At 44.7% G+C, this 27,704-nt stretch overlaps 1 long non-coding RNA gene across 1 annotated transcript; it reads right to left on the bottom strand.

Moving 5' to 3' along the window:
• Positions 1-1,298: 1,298 nt before the first annotated feature.
• LOC134478342 (uncharacterized) lies at positions 1,299-18,187 on the bottom strand. Its single transcript, XR_010050940.1, has 4 exons — positions 17,199-18,187; positions 15,920-16,096; positions 13,911-14,038; positions 1,299-3,765 (listed from the first exon to the last, which is right to left on the bottom strand). It is a non-coding gene; the product is annotated as an uncharacterized LOC134478342 (long non-coding RNA).
• Between the last annotated feature and the right edge of the window lie 9,517 nt (positions 18,188-27,704).

Genomic DNA, 27,704 nt, shown 5'->3' with positions numbered 1-27,704 from the left:
ATCCAGTTCAAAAGGAAAGAAAATGGAAAAAGAAGGAGGAGGGGAAGGAGGAAGAGAAAGGAGAAGAGGAAGAGGAAGAATAGTTTTCAAACAGCTTTAAAATCTCTAACTTTGCTGCTTTCAATTCTGCCTTCCGGTTTCGCTCTCTACCCCTGAAATCTTCTTTCCTTTTTCGTGAGTGGCACACTTATTTGCATTCAAGGACGTCTGTTTCTTGCCCTGGAACTTGGGGAGTTTGAGAGGTTTATTTTGTGTCTTTCTGTCTTTTTCATTTCAAACTTGCAGTCTTTCTGTTAAATTGCCCTGGAATCTAATAACTTCTTCGCCACAACCCAGTAAGGCCCTGGTGAGACTTCTGTCCTGCAGGGCTTGGGACAATCTGTGTGCTGGTTTGCATAATTACCGCTGTTGGAGGAGGAAACTCTCAGACTTGGACTCTCGAGTGTAGAGGTTGGTGCTGGGTAAAGCGGGATGAGGCGAGGAAGGGGTGAGACTCGTCTTGACCTTGGCTCGCGCCTTCCTTAGCTGGCTGTCCGCGCTCCTCTCCTCACTTCTGCCCGTTTTCATGGTGGCTTCCTGTCTTTGTCTTCCCTGACTCAGTCTGCCTTAGCTCTGTCTTCTCCGATCTCCATCACCGGACACGAGGGAACTTCTGGTCTCTCAGCTCCTCAGGTGCTCACCCCTCAGCAGAGTGCCTGCCTGTAATCTCTGTTGATGGATTTGAGCATGGTTTGGTGAGTTCTTGTACATTTTGGTAAATTAAGTAATTATAAATATAACTTCTCGTCCTGGGAAGTTTTATTTTTCTTCTTTAGGAACGGTTCAGCACTTAGGTCTCTACTCAAATATTTGGTAAGATTAGCAGGAAGATCAAACCCACAGAACAAACACCCATCAAATTTCAGTTGAATTAGAGTTTCCATGCACAAAAGCTATTTGCTTACACGAAGTCTTTCTCAGGGAAATATTTGTAGATCATTATCCTTAGTTTCAAAAGTAAACTTCCAAATAAGTCCTAAGCTACAGCGTTCCATGGAGAGGGAAAGAAAACGTATTCATAAGACAGAACACAGAGCTCCTCCGGTTTCAGGCACGAGGGTGCTCAGGGATGCTGTAAGCATTTGGGAACTGAAATGCACCTGTATCGGAAGATTAAACACACAGACACAGGAACCCAAAACTTAAACTAACTTCAACAAGCAGGAAGCAGAACTTTCCCAAATAAACAGAAAAAAATTGTTTTTGTTTTTTTTTTTTTAAAGGTGTCAGAGAATCTTACTTCTTTGAACACAGTTTATTTTTAACTTTCTCACTTGTTCCTACCAATTTCCCCTGCTTCCTCTCGGCAGCCCACTCGTTGGATAAACACCAGTCCCTGCGGCTTCAGCAGCTCGTTTCTCCTGCTCCCTCCCATGCGCCCACTCCCGTGCTGTGCCTTTCTATTCTTTGCCAGGCACTGAGATTTGCTCTGAGTAAGCAGTACCTCCACCTTACAAAACCAGGCATCCTTCATCCTGTCCCCCCACCTACGCCCGTCTGGAACCAGGGAGACAGCAAGGGCTGCTCCTGAGCCGTGGCCCCTGGGGGGAGCAGCTCCTCCAGCTGATGAGGTCCACTCTTTGGAGAGTCCAGTCCACCCGGTTGTTGGCCCTGAGGACAGTGCTGATTGATGGCAGAAAGTGCATGTTCAGTAGTGTGGGCCTGGAGTGGTAAGGACAAGGTAAGGACAAGGTGAATTAGAGCACACTAGACCGGGGCGGGAACCCACCTCTGGGTGAGTGCTGCCCAACACGGAGGAGTAGGACACACATCAGGGCCCAAGGAGAGCCTCACCAGTTCACAGAGCGAGTTTTAGTGGAGCATGACACTCCCTGACTGTGCAGAACACACTTCTCAGCTCACCCACCGAGGCAACTGTGACGTCAAGTTTATTTTAACTTAGATGCACTTGGAGGACAGCGTGGTGGTCATGGAGAAACCTCAGGGCGTCTGCAAACCTCTCAGGATGGGATCCCCTTGCTGCATCAGTGGGGGAAGGACAATCTGGGGGCTGAGCATGTGGGCCTGGCGGGCTTTCACTTCAGAAGCTTGGGTTTGAACCTCTGCTTGGCCCCTGAGGAGCTTGTGTAAATTTCCAGTCTCTGCTCATTTCCCCATTTGTGGAAAGAGGTAACGGATGCAGCCATCTCTCAGCATGGGTCCCGGAGGAAAGCACAGATCAGGAAGACAACCTTAACTGTAACTGTTTCCATAGATTCTAGTTTTATGAGGGTCTGACATGTGACCCACATGCATAGAGGGTTTCAGAACTTCAAAAACCTTGCCTTTATAAGGGGCTCACAAATTATCCACTGAAAGGAATGTAGAAAATTTCTAGTTCTACGCTCACTCAGAGGAAAAATTTCTTCTCAAATTCCCAGGCAGTCAGTCAGCATCTACATGGCAAATTCATGGAAAGGAACAAAACATTTCAGAAGCCTCTATGCTTTTGTGGTATGGGCCCCCTCCTTCCTCCACCTGTTCTCTTCTACTTCTTAGGGAGGTGAGAATAAAGATACCCACCCGCTTTGAGCATGGGCTGTGTTCAGGTAAAGTACTGCGTATTTACAATGTGTCTTTGTTCATCGTTCTAATAACCCAAAGAATTGATATTAGCTGTCGTTTACATATAATACTCTGAGCCATAAAAGGGCAAAGTTCTTTGCTGAGGCCCTAAGTTAACAGGTTTAGAAGTGACAAAGTGTTCTTATCAGTAGGAACCACTTACAAAGCTCGGAAATATGTATTAATTTTCCATAAGTGCCGTTTCCTATAGTGGGCAGGTCCCCAGCAACTCCTTATATAATAGGACAGCTGCATTTCCCATCACCTTTCTTTGAAAACTTAAAAAAATTAGTATTATTCTTAAGTATGGGACTCAAAATGAGTACTCTTCCACCACTGATATTGCCTTTCCCCATGTAGGTAATGCTGTATGGCACAGCCTAAGATGTTTTATGCAGCTGTATCGATATGTTGACTACTGTTTAATTGGAGACCAACTAAAGCCTCTAATTTTTCCTTCCCTCATTAGAGACCTCTGGTACCTGGTCTCCCTATTCATGTGTGTGTGTGTTTATTTGTTTGCTTTTCGATCATAGCCTGATGGTTCACTTCATTTTGCGGTTTTTATCTGGTTGTTCTGCCCTGTCAAGATCGTTTTGATTCCTAATCCTGTCATGTGACACATTAGCTCTGCCTTTCAGTTTGGTGTTATTTGCAAATTTGATAACCATGACATCTATGCCCTCATCAAGATGTGGGTAAAAATATCGAACAGGGAAAAGGCAAGGTGATGACCCAGCAGCCATGCTTCGGAGACATCATGGCTCTGATGGGTGATCAGAAGCATAATGGTCCGGCCATGGAAAGTCCTCAGCTTGGCCAAGCTGCATTTGTATCATCTAATACACCACCAGGGTGGGATTCAGCCTGATGGAGTAGACAGAGAAATCAGATTGCAAGGGGTGCAGCAAAGCACAGGCTGTGGATTTGAGGATGCTGCAGTGTGGTCTTCTCCTCATCTGCTTCATAGCAGGGTGCATCTGAAGGGGCTTTATTCTTGGATTCACGGAAAGCAGGATATTTGTGATCTTCCAGGGCCACACCTTTGTGTTTCTGCACTGTGGTGTTCACCACTGGCTGTGTGTGCTCCCATCACCTGTCCTGTTAGAGTGTCGGTCCCACCAGGCAGGCTTCTTTTCTTCTTTTGCTCCCTGTTATTTCCTAGGATCCAGAACACACAGTGGATACTTCAGTAGCTGCTCAAACATGCATAAATAAATACTTCAAGTCTATTGAATGTTCAAGAAATGCGTTTGAAGTACTTTGGGTTGATTTTGGATGAATTTTGCCCCCCCCCAAGGCAGCTAATGTAAACCAATTAATGTGAGCTCCATGCCGCTGCCACCTGCTCTCTGCTGAGTCCCCTGTCACCCTGTTGCATCTCTGACCCAACATGTGGGGGGTGTTATAGTCAGGAGGACAATTACATATAGGATACATAATTCTTAATATTATTTTATGATGGTCACCCAAAGTTAAATGCAAGAAAGTACAGGAAATCCGTCCACATCACTAAAGACCTAGAAAATCCAGCCAAGGACCTGGATCCCATGGCAGTGTCCTGCATGAGTCCAGCTGAAGTCCTAGAGCCCATGACAATGACTCATGCAAGTATGGTACTCAAAATGGATCGGTGCTAGGAAGGCCCACGGGTCAGTTATGGTTGCTAGAAAGTCTGTGCCAGCGGGGTGAAAGTTCTGTGCCAGTAGGTTGAGGGTTCTACACCAGAACCAGGAGGTAATGCTCAAAATAAGGACCAGGGCTTCCCTGAAAAGTACCACACAGTGACAGTGAGGTCCTGAGCTCCTCCAATGAGAACCGCGGAGTAAATATCAGGGAGCCAGCACAACAAGGTCCTCCAGGAGAACCAACGGCTCCAAACACCACTTAGGAGAACCCACAACACCACGCTCTTCCTCTCCACTTCTCCTTTTATACCGGCAGCTTTGCTTGGGTGGGTCATCTACATGCAGTACCATGCTGATTTAATTCAGCTGTGCTAAATTGGCCATTGGTTTTTAATCCATAACAGGGGCTTCCTCTGTGTCCTCTATTTCCTAAAGCTTTCTTCCTATGGCCCAGGTCTGAAGACGCCATCGCCCCCTACACTCAGGTTTCCTTGCTATGCTCATGCTGTTTGGTCTCCCGGGTTTTCTGGAGTGTGACACACTGCTGTGGAACTTGAGTGCTCGGTGCTGAGAGCCGTTTTCCCTCCGTTGCCACTGTGGGCTCCGCGTGGCTTAGTTTCCTTCAGAGAAACCAGTGCCTCTGCCGAATGACAGCGCAATGTGCTGTGAGCCTGGAGCTCCACTGCAGGTGCCCTGTGTACCAGGACAAAACAAAGTGCTGGCCCGAGCTGGGTCTGGAGACCCAGCTTTCCTACTTTACACACTGCTGCAGCCATCCCAAGTTATGAGTCAGCAGCAAGAGGAGGAGGAAGAGGAGGAGGAGGAGGAGGAGGAGGAGGAGGAGGAGGAGGAGGAAGAGGAGGAGGAGGAGGAGGAGGAGGAGTGAGGTCTCTTGGGGCTGCAAGATGAGATACCCAAGACCAAACACTGCTTGCAGTGGGGTTTGCAAAGGAAGCTCATCCCTAATATTATTTCTGAAACAGTATATGCTTGCCCTTTCAGATAGGATTAAATATGATTATGAAGTGAAATATAGTGCATGCAAAAGAGAACCCCAAAGGTTTTCTTTTCCTGTTTTATGCTGGAGGGAAAGAAGTGACCTAATTATTGTTTTTCAGCTGCAAGACGGATGGTGTCCATCTGGTTTTCTTCTCCACCAGGAATAGCAGTAGAGGAAATAGGCTTAATCTGCAGCCCGCATTTTGTAGTTGAAACATAAAGGAGCATTTCCTGACAGTGAGTGGTGGATTGTGGAGTTTGTTTCTGATGGGATTTAGATCTCCATCTGGCCGGGCTGTGTCTCATGTAGCTGTCTTCGGAGGTGATGGAGGTGGGTGTGTATGTAGGTTAAGTGGTCTCCGGATGATCCAGCTCCCAAGACCATATGGTTCATTCTGTGAAGACAAAGAACTACACTGGCTTTGTGCTGTCCTGATACTTTTAATGTAGGGTAACAAACATTTTTAATTTATTGGAAGACTACATTTAAAATAACTTCAAAATGAATGTTCTGCCCTTCCTAGGGTATAAGAGGACAAATCTTGAATTTGGCAAGATGCACTATGGTTTACTGGAATATACTTTTGGCTTGTCCCAGTCAAGTTGTTCTTTATTCAGTTGTGCTTTACGTTTCTAAAATTGTGTTTGAATCTGAAAAGAATGCTTTTAATGCAGAAGGATTTGGTTTTATATGTCACCGAGTAGCAGATTTTTAAAAAAATGCCTACCATCTTCTTCCATGGATTGAAAGAAAGGCCTTGTAGATTTTACAGTTAGGGTTACTTCCTGGCTAAGTGTTAGATCATAGTAACAGAAATAAAAGCAACCTGATGACCAGGTTACACAACAGGGCTCTCTGAATCACATGAGAAGAGATGAACAGGAGTAGAAATACATAATGATAAATAAGGAAAATAGCATTCAAAGTGACCTCAAGATTACTTTAGAATTTTGCAGAAATATCAAAGCAGTGAAATTCTGCTAAGCTCACATATGACACCTGCATAGAAACTGTTCTTTCAAAAATAAGTGCAAAATGTTAAAAACATGAACTCCTTCATCTCGGTAGGAAATGTTACTTAAAGTCTGAGAAAGAAGACAGTGTGGGAGTAAGCTGAATACAAACAACCACACGGAGATGACTCCCAAGAATTCTGTTGAAGATGCTTGCTTACACTGATCTGTACAAATGGAAAAATGGATGATTTACCATTCAGCAGCAACCTGCTAATGATTTAGTCAAGAAATTTTGACAGACTACTAAAACTATGCCAAAGCGACTGTATTTGTAAAGTAACTTAGAAAATGTGAGTTAATCTTCAAGTAGGCAGTTCTTAAATACACAGATTGATGAAAAAGGGTCTTTAGACACATAAAATGAATACATTGCTAGTGATTTTACTAGGGTAATTGTTTTTCCTTCCTACCTTTATTTTATAAAAAGGAAAGGGATTTAATTGTCCATGCAGAATAAACTAATGTTTTTCCTAAGAATAAAAATTAAAAGTTTAAGAAACCACTATGTACTACATAGGTATTAAAACAAGTTCCAAAGAATTTCACAATTCTAGGAATTATTGGTGAGTTGTAGGAAGAATTTATAATCTATTTGGCTGAAATTCATGCCATGGTGAGAATTACAGGAATTTCACTGTCAGATTCTAACTATTTTCTGTCTAGGTATTTAGCAGGCCTGGCTATCACTTCTGCAGTTCCAACATGAATATATTTGCCTATATTTTATTCTGCCCAAATGATAAGGTTTTATTCAGTATCTTGGGTTGATTTATACCCTTGTCCTTTTCAGTACAAGTAACAAATGTAAAGCATGACACTTTACTGTTCACTGAGGAATGTTTACTTCACTGCTTGGCTGTTGGAACACTGAAGTCTGGTTGTTTATGAGATCAGAACATTTTAGAGAGAAAGTGATAGCGTGTCCTGCCTTGTGTGTTTGAGAAAGAAATGATTTCAGGAGAGACTCACTGAGAAATCATCCCTTATCACTGAAAAATGTCTGATTAGGCCACATTCAAATACACTAGCGAAGGCAGACTTCAGATCAAGAAAAGATGAGGCTCCTCTGAAAAGAGTTTCCAGAGTGAATCTATTAGTTATGAGACTCACGATCTTGTAAACTCTTAAGACTAAGGAAATCTGCAAGAGTTGTGATAGGTAGCAGAGTACTCCAGCTGTCCACTTTCTGGAATCTCTGTCTCCTTTTGTTTTGTGGAGTCCTGAACCCACAACCAGAGATGACCCTGGGCTGGGTCCTCCACTTGGACTGTACCGGGGGCTCCTGGCAGGGCAGGTGTGGGCAGGGACCTGCAGCCTGGGCCTTGCTCCGGGCTCCCCTGGCTGTGTCCTGTGGGAATGCTCGCTGTGGGAATGCTCGCTGTGGGAATGCTCCCTGCTAGACTGAACTGAAGGCAAAAGGATCACGGACCCCTGATAGCTGCCTGAGTGCAGCCCTGACAAGCTCATCACCCTGAGAGGGAAGAAAGCTCCCTTCCTTCCTACAGACACAGGCCAGGCCCAGGCAGAGCCTCAAGCATCCGGGCAAGCACCCTCGCCCTGGGCACCCCAGCCAACACACTCACTTCTCAGTGCACTGTGTGTAGCTGTTTTTCTTTTTTTTTAAGATAGACATTTGTTGTTACTGATTGTGTGATACTGCGTGGACAAACAGGTTAAGCCAAAAAAAATGACTAGAGGGAGATGTTAAATAGCTGCGCTAAAATGCAGATTCACGTCATAGCGTCAGGCTTTTAGGTCTCCTTAGATCTCTTTAACCTTTGTGCCTTCTCAGAGCCACCGCTCTGGTCCTGTCCCTGGCCTGAGGGCTCCCCGGAGATGGCCTTGTCAGAACTGTAGTGACTGACCACAAGCTGCTTTCCGCTTGAGTTGTGGGCACTATTGGGGATCAGTGAGGAGTCAAGATATGTGCTTCTCTGGCTCTCCATGCAGAGGCGGCTTGGGCTGATGTAATTTTCACTGATGGTAACTACTTCTTTGGTGTGGCTTCTACATGATTTTCTGCTCCTTTATAATAACTGTCACCTTCCCACAGCCCCTGGGTGTCGGGAAACCGGGGTTACAGAATTGTCCTTTGTGGGGCCCTACCACCCCAGGATATCTTATAAATAGTCACTTAGTCATGATCTTGAGTGTTGAAATAGCTTTCCTGAATTATCTTTAGGGTTCCATCTGTTTCCTGTCCAGGACTTGACTAAAATGCTATTTGTGGATCATTCTTTTAAATATCATGGCATCAGAGTGGTAAAAAAAAATCATTTGTGATGATTTTGTTTTTGGGTGGGGCAGAGTCTTGGTATTTAGTTCAGACTGGTCTTGAACTCACTGTGTAGCGCAGACTGGCCTTGAACTCATGATGAGGCGATCCTCTTGCCTCAGCCTCCCAAGTGCTGAAATTATTGGCATGTGCCTGGCCTTGGGGTTACTTTTAATTTCTTTTATTTTTATGAAGACACTCTTCTTGAATGACAGCTAGAGGGAAAGCATGTATTTATGTTTTACTAATATCGGACTAGTCAAGGTTCTTCCATTTGAATTTGCTAAAGTCCAATTCAATAATATTTACCAAAAAAGATCTCTTTTCTGTTGTAACTTGGGAGTTCATTGCTTTACTATTGAATTTTTTTCTGACTTAGTGGTTTTTAATTTGTTATATGCATTGGCCCTATTCTTATGCATGTCTTTTTGTTTGTTTTTCACACAGGGTGTTGCTGTAAAGCTCAGGCTGGTCTTGAACTTACTTTGTAGCCCAGGATGGCCTCAGACATGTGGTGGTCCTCCTGCCTCAACTTCCCAAGTTCTGGATACAGACTTGTATTTCCCTGCTTGGCATGGGCAAGCCTTTTCTGTATGTTAGGAGAGGTGTCTGCTGATATTCCTAACTAAATATTCATCTTCATGAACTACCATTGCACAAGACTATGGCTTATCAGAAACATGAGATTCAGTTAGAGGTGTGCTAGTGGAAAATTCATAGTCATGAAAGAGTATAACAAAAAAAAATCTAAACATGAAGTTATTAAAGAACAAACAGAAAAAAGAAAGTAGACAAAGGAAAATAATAACAATGCTGCTTTCTTTAAATAGATTAATAAAAATAATGGCCACGATGTGGATGGTGGAGAGATGCACGGGTCGGTCTCTTTTCTCCTACATTAGATTTTCAGGAGGTTTGTTAGTTTCTCTAAGATAATTAGAACCACAACTCTTTCAGATATTTTGGAGATGCTCTCACTCACAATGGCGGAGTCTGTGAAATCAAACTTACTTGAGCAACAAAAATAAAGTCGCATGTCTGACATTTACATGGAAGGTCATTAAAAGCCTGTGCCCACACCCGTGCCCTCACAGGGGAACACACCGCATAGGTTACGGGTGACACCTTCCTTGAAGCTGAAGTCGGTTCTCCGGCCACAGGCAAGGCTGCGGCTCGGACGGGGAAGCAAATCAAGTACAGTGCACCGCGCCACGCTCTCTCTTTAGCTGGCCTTCTCTGTGCTGCGCTGACTTAAGCAGTCACCACAATTTTTAAACTTTGAAGATTAAAAAGAAGCAACATGAATGAGAGTAAGATATTTTAGATGTAGAATAATAAAATGTTTACCAACACTGACAGTGCTAGGGTTTTTGAGAAGTGCAGCCCTGTGATCAGTGCTTTGGGGCAGCCTGCAGGAAGGACGGCCTCATGGTCCCTGGTCATCTGATAACAAGAGGATCCAGCAAGGCCCTTGCCAGGTCTTCCTCAGCAGAGGACGCTGCGTGGGGAAGCACGATGCAGAGAATCAGGGTCAGAACGCTTGCTGTGGGCTCAGTCCCATCCTGGAGGGTGCATGAAATGGATCTCTCACAGGTCCCAAAGGAACACTGAATCATTCCATTTGCACAAGCCATGGCGAAGACAGCGTCAGTTAACGCCCCAAAGCCTAGGTGCTTCTGCTTAGCATCGCTGTTGAAGGAACAAAGCCCAGGTGGATTTTGCAAATCTCTCGCTCAGCGTTGAATTCTGGGAAATGAAACAAAGAACCTACTTGATGCTCTCATCTTAAAAATTGCATTTTATAGGTATGCAAAAATCTCTGCAATAAGAAGCTGTCGATCTCATTCTTTATTTAAGAGAAGAGCTTCTCTGACAAAGGAAAAACTCTGGACTTTCTTTTGTTGAAGTTTCAAATTCCAGCAGCTTTTGGTACAGGATACCCCATCATGCCAAACCCTGGCTGGTTTAGAAGTCATCAAGAACAGATTTGACCATTGTGAACTGACTATTGTTGGTTATTTCAAAGGTACAAAAGGGAGGCACGGTGGTGCCACACTGCAGTTTTCTCCTCCAGATGGCTGGAAACAGTATTTCAGAGTTTTCTGCTGTTTGAAATAAGAAAGGTGGCTTAACTTTTCATGTGTTAGATGGACTCTGAGGTGCATGGGCAAACTTCAAGCACATTTCTAGAGAACAAGATCATTTCTAGAGAACAGTGGCTCTATGGTTTTGTTTTGAAATTCTGTATCATCATTTTAATTTTTTTCATTTTAAAATGAAAAAAATGCATAGGAATTGATAAATTATTTGTGTACATCAGACAAAGCCTCGGGGCCCAGTGCTAAAGCCTGTGTCGTGGGGACGGAGCTCCCCAAGAGCTCCATTGAGTGCATCTGGCCACAGCACTGTCTGCTGGAAACCGTCCCTGCGTGGTATTTACAGAGCCCAGCAGCTTCAACACAACCTCATGGCCCTGAAACCCTGTGGGTGCTTCGGGGAGGAAGACAGCTCAGATTTGGTGCTGAGAACCTAATTTTAAATAAAGTCATTTGTCATCTGTCTCTGATTGGTCCAGCATCACATGTGGCAGCATGAATGTTGCCCACTTCCGGCGTGGCTTTGTTGGTGATGGGAAACAACACAGCCACGCCTCTTCTGCTTTTCTCTGCCCCCTTTCCCTGGTGGTTTTGCACTCTCTTGGTGATGCAGCCCTTAGGGACTGGGGAAGGGACAGAATCAGGGTGTCGCCTTCTCCCCTAGCCTTGGCGCAGATGGAGGAAGACTAATGCCAGCCTGGAGGAAGCAGGAAACCCTTGCCTCTTCCAAGGTCCTGTCCTTGAGTTGCCGCCTGCAGCCCGGGTCCTGGCCTTTCCCCTCCCCGGCCTCCCCCTTCACTCAGTCTCTTCCCAAATGCCGGAGCATTTTTGCGGTGGTCCCCGCGTTGTCTCGGAAACTCCTTATGGTGGTCGGCTCTGCTGCCCCTGTAGGGAGGCCAAGATGAGAATGGAGAAAAGATCACACAAAACTCATTTCCTGGTCTTTGCGAGATGACAGTCAGCTGTCACTTGCAGGATGATCCCGTTGACCTGAATGGGTGGTTTCCTGTGGTGGGGAGTCTGTGGTTTGGGGTTGTAGCCTCTCATCTTTCCCGAGTCATTCAGCAGCTCCCCGGAGTGAGCAGCTCCTACCTGGGGGAGCTTAGCCAGGATCGCATCACACTCCTAGCTCACGTTCTCACAAATGCCATCTGTCCATGCCCCTCTGCAATGTTAAGGGCTCACAGAGTCGTTGACACTGACTGGTGTTCATGAAGGCTGGAGCAGTTGGTCCCCGGGCCTCCCACCCGAGGGTGGCCCTGCTCCCCCCTGGCCGGCCACCTTCAGTCTTCCCAGAGGCCAAGTCCAGGCTTGCATTCTTCCTCAGACGTGCGTGTTTTCCTAATTGGTATTTTCTGGAAATTCTGGCCAATCCAATGAACGCATTCACACCGTGTGCAAATGCCTGGCACAAGAGTAGAGCTTCTCATTTGTCTCTATTTGGGCCTGAAGGAACCAGTGCTTTGCGATGTCAGGCTGCTGCGGACCCAGTGAGGCTGGTATTTTTGGGTGAGATCAGATCCCTTTACACACAAACCCTGTTGGGTAAACGTTCACCAAGAACAGCCCGAGCTGTACCTGGAAGATTACTGCCCTTGAGCTCTGGGTAGTTCTAGGTGACGCTCTTTCTCGTTGCTTTCCCCTCTAACTTCCCCCTAGAGCTGCTTTCTTTCTTTCTTTTTTTCTTTCTTTCTTTCTTTCTTTCTTTCTTTCTTTCTTTCTTTCTTTCTTTCTTTCTTTGTCTTTTTGAGACAGGGTCTTGATATGCATGCAGTTCACGCTGGCCTTGAGCTCATTTTGTAGTCCAGGTTGGCCTCAAACATATAGCAATCCTCCTGCCTCAGCCTTCCAAGTTCTGGGATTACAGGCATGTGCCACTCTGCCTGGATCCATTTACTGATTATTTATTTGTTGACTAAATCTTGCCATGTAGCCTAAGCTGGCCTTGGACTGCTAGTGGTCCTCCTGCCTCAGCCTTCTGAGTGGAGACACCTCCAGGTTTTAAACCTTCTGTGTACATTTGAAGGCTTCTTGGGAGGCCTTCTGTGGGACATTTTGGACTCTGTCTCAACAAGGATTCTGTCTCAACAAACAAACCGAAAAAACAAAAAGTGAAAGAGAACAAGAGAAAACTCAAAAACGTTTACTTTGGTGCCTGATTTTGTATCTTGGGTTTTAAACTATGAAAATGATTTAGAAGGCCCTGAGACTTTAGCATGTGAGCTCTGTTAACTGGAAAACTGCTTTATTACCGTGTTTGACCTCATTACAGCATCCAGGTTCACACGGATCAGCACTGAGAGCCTGTCACCTCTGGGCACACAGATGGGCCTTTTCATTACCTGAGCATCGGATTGTATTACGGGCCACATGGTCATTCAGCAAAGGTTGATTAATCCCTGACGTCAAAGGAATGGTAGCTTCAGTGCTCCCTGGAAAGGGGGGACTTTGAGCACTGCCATCCACATGTGCTGTCACTTACCGGAGCCCACAGGGCTCGGAACAGTCTGGATGTTTAGCAGGCGGGAATCCGAACTGAAATCAGGGCTTATGAGTAACGAAGCAGACAGCTCCACGCCCACTGGCGAAGTGGGGGTGAATACTGTGCACCTTTCCAAGGTTTGTTTCCTTGAACACTTTGCTCACCCTGCCCAGAGCACTAACGGTTCCCTCCTCTCTTTTTAAGTGGAAATGACTACAAAGTGTTCCCAGCTGAGAAGCTGAGAAATATATTTTCAAAAACAATTTTTCATCCCAGTGGTGAAGAACATCAGGTGCGCTCTCTCTCTGCCTCTATATGATTATCTGTGTCTGTATCTGTCTGGTGAAGGCTATCGGTGGTGCCCAGGCATGGGAAATGGGAGAACATCGCCAGGTTTAAACTTTCTCATCTACTCATGAGAGGCCTGGGAGTGACTTCTGTGCCGCAGGACATCCGGCCTGGCCGGCCTCCAGGAGGGCCAGAGGTGCCCCTGGCGATGCCATGTGTCCTTCTTTCTTTTTTAAATTGATCAGTCTTGCCAGTTTTATTTACTTGTCAGTTTTTGCATTTGTCCACAGTAATGACTTTTTATTTATTTATTTGAAAGAGATTAAAAGAAAAAGCAAGATGATAGGAAAAAAGGTGCAATAGATAGACATGGCAAAAGGGAAAGAAATTGCCCCAAAGAACAAGTGAGATGGGGAAAAGGAAAATACATGTATTCCCCGTCCTCTCTCAGGATGGCTGAGATAACTGGGCTCCTAATCCGATTAATCGATGGAAAGAACAGAGTGCTTGTATTGACTGACCTGTTTGCAGGCCTGTATCTGGTAAGCTGAGCACCTGTTTTGAAGACGGCAACGTGCGATGGAGTTTGTCCTTCTGTGCCCCAGACAGGTCCCCAGCTCCAGGCAGTGGCTGAGTTGGCTCCACCTTCCTGGGAGCAAAGGAGCAGAAACCTTAGCCCCTGGATGGCGGCCACCAGCTGGGGCAGGCACCCCGTCCTGCCTCCTTCTCGGGCCTCTGGGGGCCAGGCTGTCTGCAAGGCGGGCTTTCATGTTTTCTAATCTCACTTTTTCTTTCAGTCCCTACTTCTCCAGGCTGGGGCAGCTCATTTGATGGTATCTAAGTTCTGCTTGAAATGCTATGATTAAGATCGCAGGAATATATTAGGAATTAATTTCGTTATTCCTCAGTGTTCGAATATTTAAAGATAAGGGAGGCATTCAGAAAGTGAATTTCTGTCAGGTTTCCTTATGCTTCCTGACGAATCTGTACCTATTTAGAGTAACTTTAGGCCAGAGCACTAATTTAGGTGTTTGTTAGTGCGTGGGATTAATTCGGTGTGGCCTCTGCATGTGTGCACGCAGCCTCTTGATCACCTTCCTCCCCTTAGCTCCTCGCTCTCCTCCTCCTCTGTCCCTGGTCCCCTTCCCATTTCCATGGAAGCGACCTTCTGTTTCTTAACATGGCTTTACTCTGGTTTTTAAATTGTTTATTTTAGTACTGTTCTATTAGTAGTGGTGGGATCCAAGTCCTTGAACAAGGTTAAGCTGAAAGACATTGAAGAGTCTATCATTGGAGGAGGGGAAGAAACAAGGTTTTTTGCAATTCACAGCTTCACAGCATAAGATCGTGATTTTATGTAACAGAACTGCGAGGTACAAGGGCACGGTTTGTTACACGCTAGGTGTGTTAGCTACATGATTTCAGCTAGTACTTAGGCAGTGGTAATTATGGTCTCCAATTCAATGTACGGGTTCAGAGCGCATAACCACTTGTTAGCTGGCCCAAAGGTCACAGAACTTGTAAGACGTGGAGCCAGTGTTTAATTGCTGGTCTCCCCGACTCTACGATGCATATTCTTATCTGCTGGGCTGGTTAAACACGGCCCCTCGCACCCAAGTAAGTGAGTTAAAACCGCTGTACTCTACTGAGGACCGATTTAGAGCCTGAGCAGGAAACATGCACCTCGCTGATTCCAAAATACATTTTTAACATTTTAATACCTCTTCAATTGGGATGCATATAATAATCTTTGGTGTTTTACAGTTACTACCCACTAGGTAGCAATTGTGGCATGATTGTTACTGCCTCAATTTATTTTGCTATATTTTATTTTTTATGTATGCAATAAAGTGATACAGTAAAAAACTCAGCACGGAAATAAGATTAGAAGATGGATACAGCTGGAGACTGTACCCGTAGGTGAAATTAATCAGACCGATATGGGTAAACACCGCAAGGTCCCTCTAGTGTGAAAAAATGAACAAATAAATAGGATGCAAATGTACAATAGATGTTGTGAATTGGGAAGAAACCAAAAGAAAAGACAAATGTTGATGGGGGAAAAGAAGAGAAGGAAAAAATACATGTCCACACAAGAGAGGTAAATGCAGCTAGCTTCTTTTAGTTCCTTAAAAAGAATGCAATATATTAACTAGTGTTAATTTCCTACTATTTTTTGAAATTCTGTATCATTTCTATCCTTTTTTTCTGTTTTGCTTTTTAAAATCATAAAAAATGAATGTTTTGTGCTAATACCTCGAGGACAAGATATCATGCCTGTATCTTGTACTCTGAACAAATACAAACGTAATACACAATGTATTGACTTTGCAATGATCCAGCTAATCTGTTTTGAAACTCAGGTGCATTGTTTTGTTTATCTTTCTTTTCCCCCTCCTTTCCTAACTTCTTTAAAATATAATGAATAAAAATAATGTATAAATAAAAAAATTTAAATCCTCAAAAACAAACAAACACCCAAAAGACTCTTAAAATAAATGTAAGACGCTTTTAGATGACAAGAAAATACCTCGTCACTCTTTGTCAGTGTTTTTCTTTCTTCCTGGGACTTGAAGCAGTGAGTCCCCAGCTTTGATTCAGCATGTTACCCAAGGCGGTGGCCACACAGCCTGCTGGGAACAGAGCTTCTGTACTGTGTTTCTCCTTGTGCCCATTAAACCATAAATGTCTTGCCTAGTCTTCGTTCCTTTTTTTTTTTTTTTTTAAATTTTATTTAAGAGGAAAAAGAGAAAAACACAAAACAAAACAAAGTGGTGTAAGGGTACACGTAATACAGAACTACAAAAAAAAAACATAATAGTAAGAAATCACCTGCTAATAGATTACATATTATCATCTTGGAAATAGTTGCTCAAATCACAGTATCAAAGAATACAAAGTGAACATTCAAACAGAGAGACTGCAAACAGCTGTGTTCAATGATCCAAAAACATTAATATAGTCAGCTATTTAACACCCCTAAACACAATTGCTGTTATATCCATAGAGCTCTTTTTTTTTTTTCCTTCTCTTTTTTACAACAAAATTTACACATTTTGGATTTTATTACTCCTAGTCCTTATTACTTTTTTGGGGGGAAGAGAATATAGTCAAATATGGAAAACAAAGCTGCCACTCAAAACCAAGGATAGACATAGCACATGATGTAGAACAGAGTACAAGGTTATCAACAATGGTTATCAAAATTGTCTCTTATTTCCTTAAAAAGAATAGTCTATCTCATTAGATATTATAAAGTTGGACAAAACAGTAGAGAACAAGACCAATAAAACTTAGGCATTGTAAACATTACAGGACTTCCAAAGGAGACAACAGTCAAACCAGAATGGGCATCTTAGTGAATCTTATTGCCTTCAAAGTAGGTGCTTATACCCTCAAACTTGATACTATCATATAGAATGGAACAGAGTCTAATCAGTCAAAACAAGATCGTGGGGGTATTACAGGACTTCAAAACAAGTTAACAGTAAATCAAAAAGAGTTACTATAATATATGCTAATTAAAAAAATTTTTCCCCTTATTTAAAAAACATAAGAAATAACTAAATAATTTTTTTAAAGAATAAGGGAGAGATTGAGATAAGCTCCAACATGGCGTGGATCTCAGGAGACACTGCTAGATCTCCCCCTGGAAGGGCTGCAGGCTGCCACCCTGTCTCCACTCACAGGGAGGGGAGATGCTGGCTTGGCTTCCCAGAGACCTAAGCTCCAACAGGGCTAGGATCTCAGGAGACACTGCTAGTTCTCCCCCTGGAAGGGCTGCAGTGGGCTAAACTACGGCCGCTTACCAGGGAGGGGAGGTGCTGGCTTGGCTTCCCAGAGTCCTAAGTTCCAGCATGGTGTGGATCTCAGGAGACACTGCTAGTTCTCCCCCTGGAAGGGCTGCAGTGGGCTAAACTACGGCCGCTTACCAGGGAGGGGAGGTGCTGGCTTGGCTTCCCAGAGTCCTAAGTTCCAGCATGGTGTGGATCTCAGGAGACACTGCTAGTTCTCCCCCTGGAAGGGCTGCAGGCTGCCACCCTGCCTCGGCTTACAGGGAGGGGAGACGTAGGCTTGGCTTCCCAGAGTCCTAAGCTCCAGCATGGTGTGGATCTCAGGAGACACTGCTACTTCTCCCCCTGGAAGGGCTGCAGTGGGCTAAACTACCGCCGCTTACCAGGGAGGGGAGGTGCTGGCTTGGCTTCCCAGAGTCCTAAGTTCCAGCATGGCGTGGATCTCAGGAGACACTGCTAGTTCTCCCCCTGGAAGGGCTGCCGTGGGCTAAGCTACCGCCGCTTACCAGGGAGGGGAGGTGCTGGCTTGGCTTCCCAGAGTCCTAAGTTCCAGCATGGCGTGGATCTCAGGAGACACTGCTAGTTCTCCCCCTGGAAGGGCTGCAGGCTGCCACCCTGCCTCCGCTTGCAGGGAGGGGGAGGTGCTGGCTTGGCTTCCCAGAGTCCTAAGCTCCAGCATGGTGTGGATCTCAGGAGACACTGCTAGTTCTCCCCCTGGAAGGGCTGCAGTGGGCTAAACTACCGCCGCTTACCAGGGAGGGGAGGTGCTGGCTTGGCTTCCCAGAGTCCTAAGTTCCAGCATGGCGTGGATCTCAGGAGACACTGCTAGTTCTCCCCCTGGAAGGGCTGCAGGCTGCCACCCTGCCTTCGCTTGCAGGGAGGGGAGGTGCTGGCTTGGCTTCCCAGAGTCCTAAGTTCCAGCATGGTGTGGATCTCAGGAGACACTGCTAGTTCTCCCCCTGGAAGGGCTGCAGTGGGCTAAACTACCACCGCTTACCAGGGAAGGGAGGTGCTGGCTTGGCTTCCCAGAGTCCTAAGTTCCAGCATGGCGTGGATCTCAGGAGACACTGCTAGTTCTCCCCCTGGAAGGGCTGCAGGCTGCCACCCTGCCTCCGCTTGCAGGGAGGGGAGGTGCTGGCTTGGCTTCCCAGAGTCCTAAGTTCCTAGTCTTCGTTCCTTGAGGTTACCATGCAAGTGCCATGCAAGTGATAGACACTGCGCAATCCACGCTGGGCTGCACATGCAGTCAGACTCTTATGCTTCCTGTAAGAGAAATTCCAAACTTGGAGAAGAGTCCCGAGCTGTGTCAGCACTGCTGTAGTTACTGTGGAACCTCCTGTGCCGCTGACCTTCCTGGAAACACCACGCTAATTTCAATGTCTTCATCCCAGGGAGCACTGGCTTCCTTTGAAGAGTCTGCTTTAGAGAGTTCAGAGATTTTGATGTCCATTTTGACCCCAACACACCTTCTGATGACGTCGTTAGGTAACCCCTACTCACATCTGGAGCGGTATACAGGAACAGCGATGAACAGTCCTCGGAGCTGCCCGGCATGGTCAAAGCATTTGTGACTATTAGTGAAACTGTCAGTGTGAGATCATTTGAGGAGCTGTAGAAAAAGCCCCCCGTGTAACATAATACGTGATTGTAAATACCCTTGTCTCAGGCTCTGCAGCTTGCAGCCTCCACCAAGCTCATCAGAATGGGGGACCCAGTTGTGTGAACCTCACTAGCACAACCACTGTGCGACTCCTTTTTTCTCGGAGGTCTCCTTGGCACAGCTGCTGCTCAGGATACACGCATTTAATGAGGGAATAAAAGGACAGAAAAGCAGAACTAATCACTGAAGTAGAATTACGTGACTACTGTGGATTTTCTTCTTGTAAGATTTCATAATCCTTTGAGAAGGTAGAGGGATGTGAATGCTTCATCGGTCCTCACTGCTGAGCTGAGGTTAGAAATCAACCTGCGGGTATTAAACCTTATTTTTAAAAAGCCTTGGCTCTTTGTCTTTGACCTGGTATACTTGAAATACCAGGACAGAAATAATAATAACATTGTGTGTTTGGAAACTTTCTACCAGAAGCTATGTGCCTTTCCATACCATGAATCGCTGTGTAGCCAGTAATGTTTGGATATTGGGTTTTTCTTTTTATTAGCACTTCTTTTTTTTTACAGTTGCTATTAGCCATGCATCTAATTTCTATTTAAAAAGTTATTATAGCAAAATTGCTTATGAACCTAACAAAATATACTTTGAAAAACAGCCATAACTCATGTATCTGAAGTGCGTGTTTTAATCCATGTGAATGAACCTCTCTTCAAAGTCTGAGTGCGGCTGGCAAAAGTAAAATCTGTTTTTTTTTAAAAGGACAATCAAACTGCATTTAGGAGTGTGATCTGTTGCCGCTTGGTGGCACTCTTGACTCATTTAAAGGAGGCTTGATGGGGGGAGGAGAAAAATCTGTGTGTAATAAAGAAAAGTGACAATCTGGGGAGAATTTCAATAGTCTAATTTTAGACCGAGCGTGCAGGTGTTTTGGAAGGCTGATAGCCTGGGTCTGTGGCTTGGGGAGCTTTCTGAGCACTGGGGTTTCACGGGATGCCACTCAGGCTATGAAATGCATCAGGTTTGCATATTATGATGTTTGTACTCAGCAAAATTTGGCATATTAGATTTACCTCTTTAATTTCCTTTTGTCTGTATTCTGGAAGGCATGGTGTTTAAAACCTGACCAGTTTATAGACAGTAAATACATCATGAATGACTTTCCAAAAGAAGGTTCTCCTTTTAGGAAATAACTTGGACCATTAAGAATTCAATAAAGTCCTCTACGGCAACCTCTGGGTGACTGGATAGCTGAGTCTTATTTACAATTAAGATTTAGAAAAAGGTAATCAGACCTCAGTGCCGAGAGCCAAGTACTGGGTAAAGAGCATCTTTCAGGAAGTGCAAATTGGGTTTAGGCTCACATGTTCTGAACGCAAGGGAGTGAATTGGAATGCAAACTCTTTGAGACCACGTCCTGGCCAACTGTGACTTTTGCACTTGGTCACCCACCATGGCAAGGGCTTCCTTTGACATCAATCATTTTTAATATAACATTAGAAAAGAAATTATATTAGAATAGCATCACCGTTCCGGCTATGGATAAAAGACTCAGTGCTAACCGTTTTGCACATTTGGGCTCGGGGTGGAATTAAAGGCCCATGCCTGTCTTCATTAAAATCCCAGAGTCTGGGCAGCTGTCCCAGCCTCCAGCATGAAGAACCTCCCAGAGCGCAGTACATTAGTGAGCGCAGTTCAGCTTTATCAGCTGTGACATCAATCACATTCAGAATCATTACAGCAGGTCCCCACCTAAGCCACTCCATTATGAAAATCTGTCCCACACAGAGCTAGCACCTTTCTGCACCTGAAATCCGTTTAGACAATCTCATTGACTTGAAGACACTACGACTCCCATTTTAGTAGATGACATTCCTACAGGAGCAATCATCTACTTGGGGAATGATCTTTCTAATATAGTCCAGGAGTGAACATATTTACAAAATCCCCAGGTGATGGCTGAAATGCAGTTTTCCAGGCCTTGATTAAGAATAGGCATTAGCATAGAGTGGCACCATTTTTACCAGGCTCACTGGTTGATTCTTATGCTTACTACAGTTTGAGAACCATTGTTGGGTGACGAACAATTCTGGTGACTGTTAACATCAAGCATGATTTCTGCCCCTGGCAGCTGTGCTTACCGCTGTCCCACCTTGACTCTAAGTTTCTAGTTTCAGTCACTCTCTTCGGAACCATGGACAGAGATTTAGAAATATGGTGTATGTCAAATAGCACAGAAGAAGAACTAAAACTATAGCTTAGAACTGAAACTACAGATGTGGACTCTGCTTGAAAATTGGATTTATCAGTAATGCATTATTTCATGATCATGGCATGCTGTCCATAAAGTCTCCAAGGTTACTGTTTAGGCTTGTACTTTCCCAAGGAGCTAGCATTTATGGTTCACCTTCTCTACAACAGATTCTTTATATTGTAATATTTCAATAAACCAAAGTTGTGTTGCTTGACTCCTACTCATTTATTGCATGAAATAGTGTGAACGTGATCTTTGGAACCTGGTCACGTTTGTTGGGGATACTTTGCTTACCGTTAACAAGGGTTTTTGGGAACAGTTGAATTTTTACTGTTAAGGTACACTGTGAAGGCTGTCAAAAATTTCTGACCATTTTGAATTGCGTCTTCTTTTTATTTTGAGAATTTTGTAGCATGGGGATATTTTTAGGTACCTCCACAGGCTGCTCTTGTCTCTCCTTCTCTGAGCCCACAATGAAATATGGCCTCGAGCCAAAATGTCCCATCATTTATCTCCCCTTTAGAGCTGCCATCATGATAGCTCTTCAGCTGCTTGTAAAAGTCTCTGTTGCTGGGTAGACAAGAGTTGTGTGCTGGAAATGCCCACACAGGCAAAAGCGACACATAATTGTGCAGGACAGAAGAATCTGATCTTAAGTCTTTCTTAATCCTGTGTTTCTAGGAAGACATACCATTGCAGTGTGGAGCTTAACAAGAACTGTCATCCCTCTGCCTTCATGGTCACTCCAAGGGTCTGTTCATACAGCTCCTGCTTCCCAAGACCGGCAGCCAGGAAATCACATAAATCGAATGTAAACGCTCCTCTTTGATTCTTAAGTGAAATTAATTCTGTGAGTACCGCTGTGTGATGGGAATGGAGTGAACCCTCTCAGGCCCATCAGCATTCTGGCCCGTATTCCCAACCTATTGGTATGGGAACCCTGTGTCTAATAATCAAGACTGTTTGCTTCTATCATTTTTCTTGGAGGCTTGCATACTGATGGTAGCTGGGAATTAATAGGTTCTGTTGTTCCAGGTCCTGCTTGCTAATGAGTGTCTAAAAGTGGCTTGACAGTAATTTGAACATGATCTCTTAAAACTGTCCACTTGGGTAGCCATAGTATATGTAGCAAGTATATTCCATTAACTGTTGATTTTTAGAATTGAAATGAGCAGATGCAATCACACTGTTCGACTCCCTCATTTTACAGAAAAGGAAACAGGTTTAAAGAAAACGATTTTATTTTTACCATAAAGGCAAAGTTACAGGTTTACACAATAAAATGCTGGTCATATATACTGTGCAGGAGTGGGTGAAACTTAAATATTCAGGCTTACACTTCATGGCTGAACAGTCTCAAGCTGCTTTTCATTTTGTTTTTTGTCTTTTGACTTCTTTCTGTAATTATCCATGCTGAATCTGCATTTCTCTAAACGAGATGCTGATAAAAGCCCTAGTTTTCTCCAGTTGTTTTCACATTAGGAGGCGCATTTCCAGGACACCTTTTCCTGACCACCCCAAAGGCCACTCACAGTAGCAACTCTAAGATTTTCTTTTGGTGAGCTTCATTTTACCCTGTCTTGGGCTGAAAAATTTTGACTTTGAAGAGGGGATTGCGCATAAAATTCTCCTGTTTGAGACACTTTGGCTGTGCTCTTGGGCTTCTGACAGTGCTTTAAGGAGCAGCAGGGAATTACCTCGTTACTAAGAGACCGGGTGGGCTCTGGTTGGGAATGCACAATGTTGTGCCACTGCAGAGTCTGCCTGGGGTTCTTTGGCTCCGTTCAGATGGGAATCATGGACTGGCAATGGTGTTCTCTGTCACCACATGGCACCAGGTACCGCTGGATGCCAGCTGCTAACATTGTCACTGCTGGCTGTTGCCGTCCGATGCTGGTCTGTGGTAGACACAAACTGTGGGTCCATCTCCGGGGAGCTGCTTTGTGCTGTTGGTCTTTGCTGGCTCCTGGTCTCCAGGGCTCGCCCATGCTAGTAGCTCTGAGTGTTTCTCCCTCTTTCTTTTGAGACCACTGCTCTGTCCACACTATTCAGGACAACAACCCTGGCTAGATTTATAGGACTTTGGATTCCATCCTTCTTGAGGAAGAAGTCATGAACAAGGTACAGGAACACCAGTGTGAGTCATTTCATTTCATATCCCTGTACCACAGCACAGGGCGTCAGTGTGCAGGACGCAGGCCCCAGACTAACCCAGGAGTGGCTGTGGAGTGCTGCTCACAGCAGTTTGCACATCCGTTTCAGTGAGGCTGAGGACTAAAAGCTCGCAGGGAATGTTGGGCATGCAGATAAGGACCTGGGGCTCCCCTTCCTGATCTCAGCCACCCCAGGGAGCTCCCTGCCTTCTGGGAAAAGGCGGGGGTCAGGAAGGGGCGCTGTGCTGCTGGGCATGCTGCCCTCAGGTTGGAGTGGAGAGAGAGGTTTGTTTTCGGGGGACACAGCTGCGCAGCCAGGGAAGACCCAGAACCTGTCGTCCTGGTCCATTGTTGGGGGCTGGGGTGCCTGGCTGCTTGCAGCCCTTTCGGGGAAGCCTGAGAGAGTCTGGTGTCACCGTATCTGCTCATCTATGCACCTTGGCTGTTTTCTTTCTCACTGTGTCGCAGTCGTTGCTTCTATTTAGTAAGCTTTTTGATTCTGGAAGGATGTTAGAGCTTATCCTAGTCCATCACAGGCCCATTGCGAGAGTCCCTTCTAGAACTGGCAACAGATAAACCTCCCACTTGGGTTTGAATATGCGTAGTACAGAATTATTCACTACTTTTCCAGGAATTTTAGTATTGGACAATTTTAACTGCTCAGAATTATTTCATTCATGGCATAGTGAAAATCATTTCTTCTGTAATATTCAGCCTTTTGGGGTTGTTTTTACAAATTATTCGAAATAAACACAACTTTTGGTTTACATGGTAACCTAGCATCAAGTATTCAGTCAGCTCCAGCTCCAGTCACTGCCCTGACCCCAACCAGTCCTGGGTCAGTTTTCCACCATGGTGACAAAAATAACCCGGGACGAGCCACCGAAGGGAGCAAAGGTCGGCTGGTGCCGACTCCCTCAGGTCCACTCAAGGCAGGATCACGAAGCTGGGAAGCTGTGGTACGGAAGGCTGCTCGTTTCACGGTAGCCAGCAAGCAGAGGGGCGGCCATTCCAGGAGGATGGGCGCGGGGACCAGCTGTGATCCTCAAACTCATGGCTGCGTGATGTGTAATGTGACCGAATCCTTCCAGTGAGGCCTGTGGCCTAAGCCTCCGTGACCTTCCTCATGCCATTCACTTAAACTTTCACCCATGACTCAATCCGCTGACCAGTTTAGAGCCCTGGTCATCTCATCGCCTCCAGAAAACCCTATCTCTGAACACGGGCGCTTTCGAGGGACATTTCAGACGCAGTGGTAACAAACACAAGCACAGAAATACACCTTCTCTTTGCCAGGCAAACATCTCCAGAGAGTCTTCCCGGGCGGGTGGTTCATAGACTGTCTATCTGCCTATCTGCTTCTTGAGCTCTTATTACACTGTGTTAGCTTCTCCCTGGAAATAACGCACGTGGAGTTGAACACAGGTTCTCCCGATCTGAAGATGATCCTCAGCTGAAGTGGCCGCTTAAGATCCCCCTCGTCTGCTCAGCTGCTTGCTTGGTGAAAGGGGGCCCCGTCAGCATTGCTGGTCCCAGTCACCACTCCCGGCTCCTTCCTCACACAGACTGAGGTGCGGTCCCCTCGCTGGGCACTCCACAGTCAGTGTGCTGGATATCAGGTTCATAATCCTTAACTTTCATCGTTGAAAGACACTAAAGCTAATTGGATTGATCGGCACCGGCCTTGCGTGAAGCGAGGCGCTGGGAAGCGCATCCTCCTGCTACCCCAAGAGGGACAGCACAGAGACACGACCAGGCTCAGGGCTGTGGGGCCGGGTGCAGCCCCACCGTCACAGCCCACAGCTGAGGCTGCCAGGGTTTGTGAACATCCGCCTCCCAATGTCTTCCTGGTTTCAAAATGTATTTTTAAAATTTTTGTTATAAAGAGAATAAAACTCAGCTAAACAAGGCGAAGCCAACCCAAACAAAGCATTGAAAGTGGCACAGAACTCACAAACAGGAAAATAGGAAATCAGCATTGGCTACCGTGGTGCATCTTGTTATCTTCCCAACAGTTGTCCATTCCACCAGACATACTCAAATCAAAACAAAAGAGATGGAAGCCAATCAAAACAGAGCACTGAATGAAACAAAACAATAAACGGGGACAAAACTAAACAGTGAGAACAATAGTGGGGTTCAAAACCAAGACAGCAGGAAAGCCCCCATATTTGCTGTATGGCATGCGGTCACCCTCTAGTAATGCTCAGACTGCCGGCCCTAGGCTGGCGAGGTCAGTCAAACAGTGCAAGCACTGAGTTGTTTTTGTATCTCAGTTGTTACCAGCTCAGCCTGTCCTCCCAACCATTGGTGTCCCGGAGGGCGGTGTGGTTCTGGATTCTCAGCCCATGTGCTGGTCGCCTCACCAGGAGGGTCATCTGGCTTCTCTCTTCCTGGGTCCCGCATGGTTTGCCCCCTAATTTATTTCTTTTTGTTAAAGGAAATAAAAAAGTAACTTGATATCTAATTTAGAATTCAGGATTCATTCTGATCATTTCGAGCTAACATAAATCATTTAATAAGTGCCTGAGAGAATTTTCTTTTTTATTTGGAATTTTTTTGTGTTCTGAATCACACATACAAGATTATGAGAAAATAGGAAAGTTACAGAGAAGAAAACACAGGTTATGTAGAATTTCTTCATAGAAAAAAATTGATTTTTGTACTTTTTATGCATTAAGTTCATTTATACTTTTAACAAAATTAAAATAAGTTTTCTATACTCTTTGTACTCTGTTCTTTCCACTTAATGTTATACAGAAAACGTAAGCCCACGTTATAATTTTTGGGGGCTGTGACTGTAATGATGGCATTGTGCTTCTTTTCTGAAGATGCCATGTTTTACTCCATCCGTCATCTATTTTGGGAACATACAAGTTGCTTCCAGTTTTTAGAAGGTTATAGTCAGGCCTGCCAAGCTTATTTATGTTTGTTATTCTTTAATTGCTGCTGAAAAATTCAAGAGCCTGACAGGTGGTGCTAAACAGGAAATTTGATAAATGTGGTAATTATTATTCCCATCAATATTCCTGTGGGGATTTTTTTTTGATGTTTTTAAATGTAGACTTTTAACACTGAAAAAATATTCTTGCATTAAAGACATCAGATATGAGGGAAATCAAAGATAGAGGCAATTGTTTCAAAAATCAAAATTTTTATAGGGCTAAATATTTTAAAATACTATAATAGTGATGTTTTGGCAGTGAAAGTCTACTCCGGCTATAACAAATGAGAAGGCTCATCAAAATGACCCTAGTTTTTGTTATAATTTCAATCACTGCAGAGCTGTTCATTGCTTGTGTGCTGTATCTAATGACTGTTGCTTAAGAAACCAAAACAATGCAAAATGACAAGATCTATTACGGATTGGAAGTGCGCTGGGGTAAATCTATTAGGCTCTGTCTACCATTTGAAGGAGAAAGATGGGTTGATTCCAGCTTTAAAAACCAAAATTAACACATAGTTTATGGACTCTTCGACATTAAGGGGAAGGTTAAGCTAAAGATGGCCATTTCAGGCCTTACACAGCAATCTACAAGCTTATTTCCCTTCCTTCAGGTACCGTGGGTGCAGTGCCAGCAGATCCATTATGTTCCGCGTATGGAATCCCCTCCCCAGCCACGCAGAACTGAAGGCTCTGCTGCCTAGAATCTCCCTGGTGTTTGTCATATAAAGTTGGTGGGGCATCTGCTTTTCGATCGGGGCAGAATTCACATGGTCCTCAATGTCTGTCCATGGCCCATCTAGCAAGCTGACCCCCCCACTGCAGTCCGAAAATGTTTTATAGCAACTTACAATGTGCTTTTTTCCATAAAGAAAGTTATAGCCACGAATAAAGGTAAAACAGCGGAAGTATAATTATACGAATGAATTAATTCATATACTGATTTGTACTACAGAAAAATAGAAATGGCAATGTTTTCCCACATAATGTGGACTGAATTTTATTTCTTTTTATTTAATGTATCCAAGCACCAGCTGTATCTTTCCCCATTTGCAAAATGTGGCTCTTTGTTAAGTAACTTTTCTCCCTGACAAGTCACTTGGGAATGTTTCCTGCAGGATTCAACCTATGAAGAAACCGTCTGATGCAACAGAGGCCTGAGACAGACGGAGGAAGACACAGTAAGGTAATTTGGATGTAGCGAATGGTGAATTTGTGAGTTTAGAGGTTTTAGTCTTTGTCCAAACTCCAATCGCTGTTTCAGCAGGGATTAGGTGAAGGAAAGTACTTTGAATATAAATCGATGACGCTATGTTAATAGGAGAGTGTTTCGTTTGCCACATAACCTGGTGATACTCAGTGTTAAAAAGCCAATAACAACAGCGGCAGTTGTAAGCTTATAGCTCAGTTTGTATTCTAGACCATTTATGTGTGTAATCCTTAGAAAAAACAGGCAGAATGCTATAGTTATTTTAAAGTTAGAATGAAATAAAATCTAGGGTGGCAGTGGAGGAGATGGTGGTGGACGGGTTAAGTCATTGCCGCTATTTCTAGCATTTTT

This window comes from Cavia porcellus, unplaced genomic scaffold (assembly GCF_034190915.1).
Source record: "Cavia porcellus strain 051 isolate PalLab524CR breed Dunkin Hartley unplaced genomic scaffold, mCavPor4.1 scaffold_12, whole genome shotgun sequence".
Classification (NCBI taxonomy): domain Eukaryota; kingdom Metazoa; phylum Chordata; class Mammalia; order Rodentia; family Caviidae; genus Cavia; species Cavia porcellus.
Note: the sequence above shows the minus strand (reverse complement) of the source record. Positions and strands in the feature narration are given on the sequence as shown.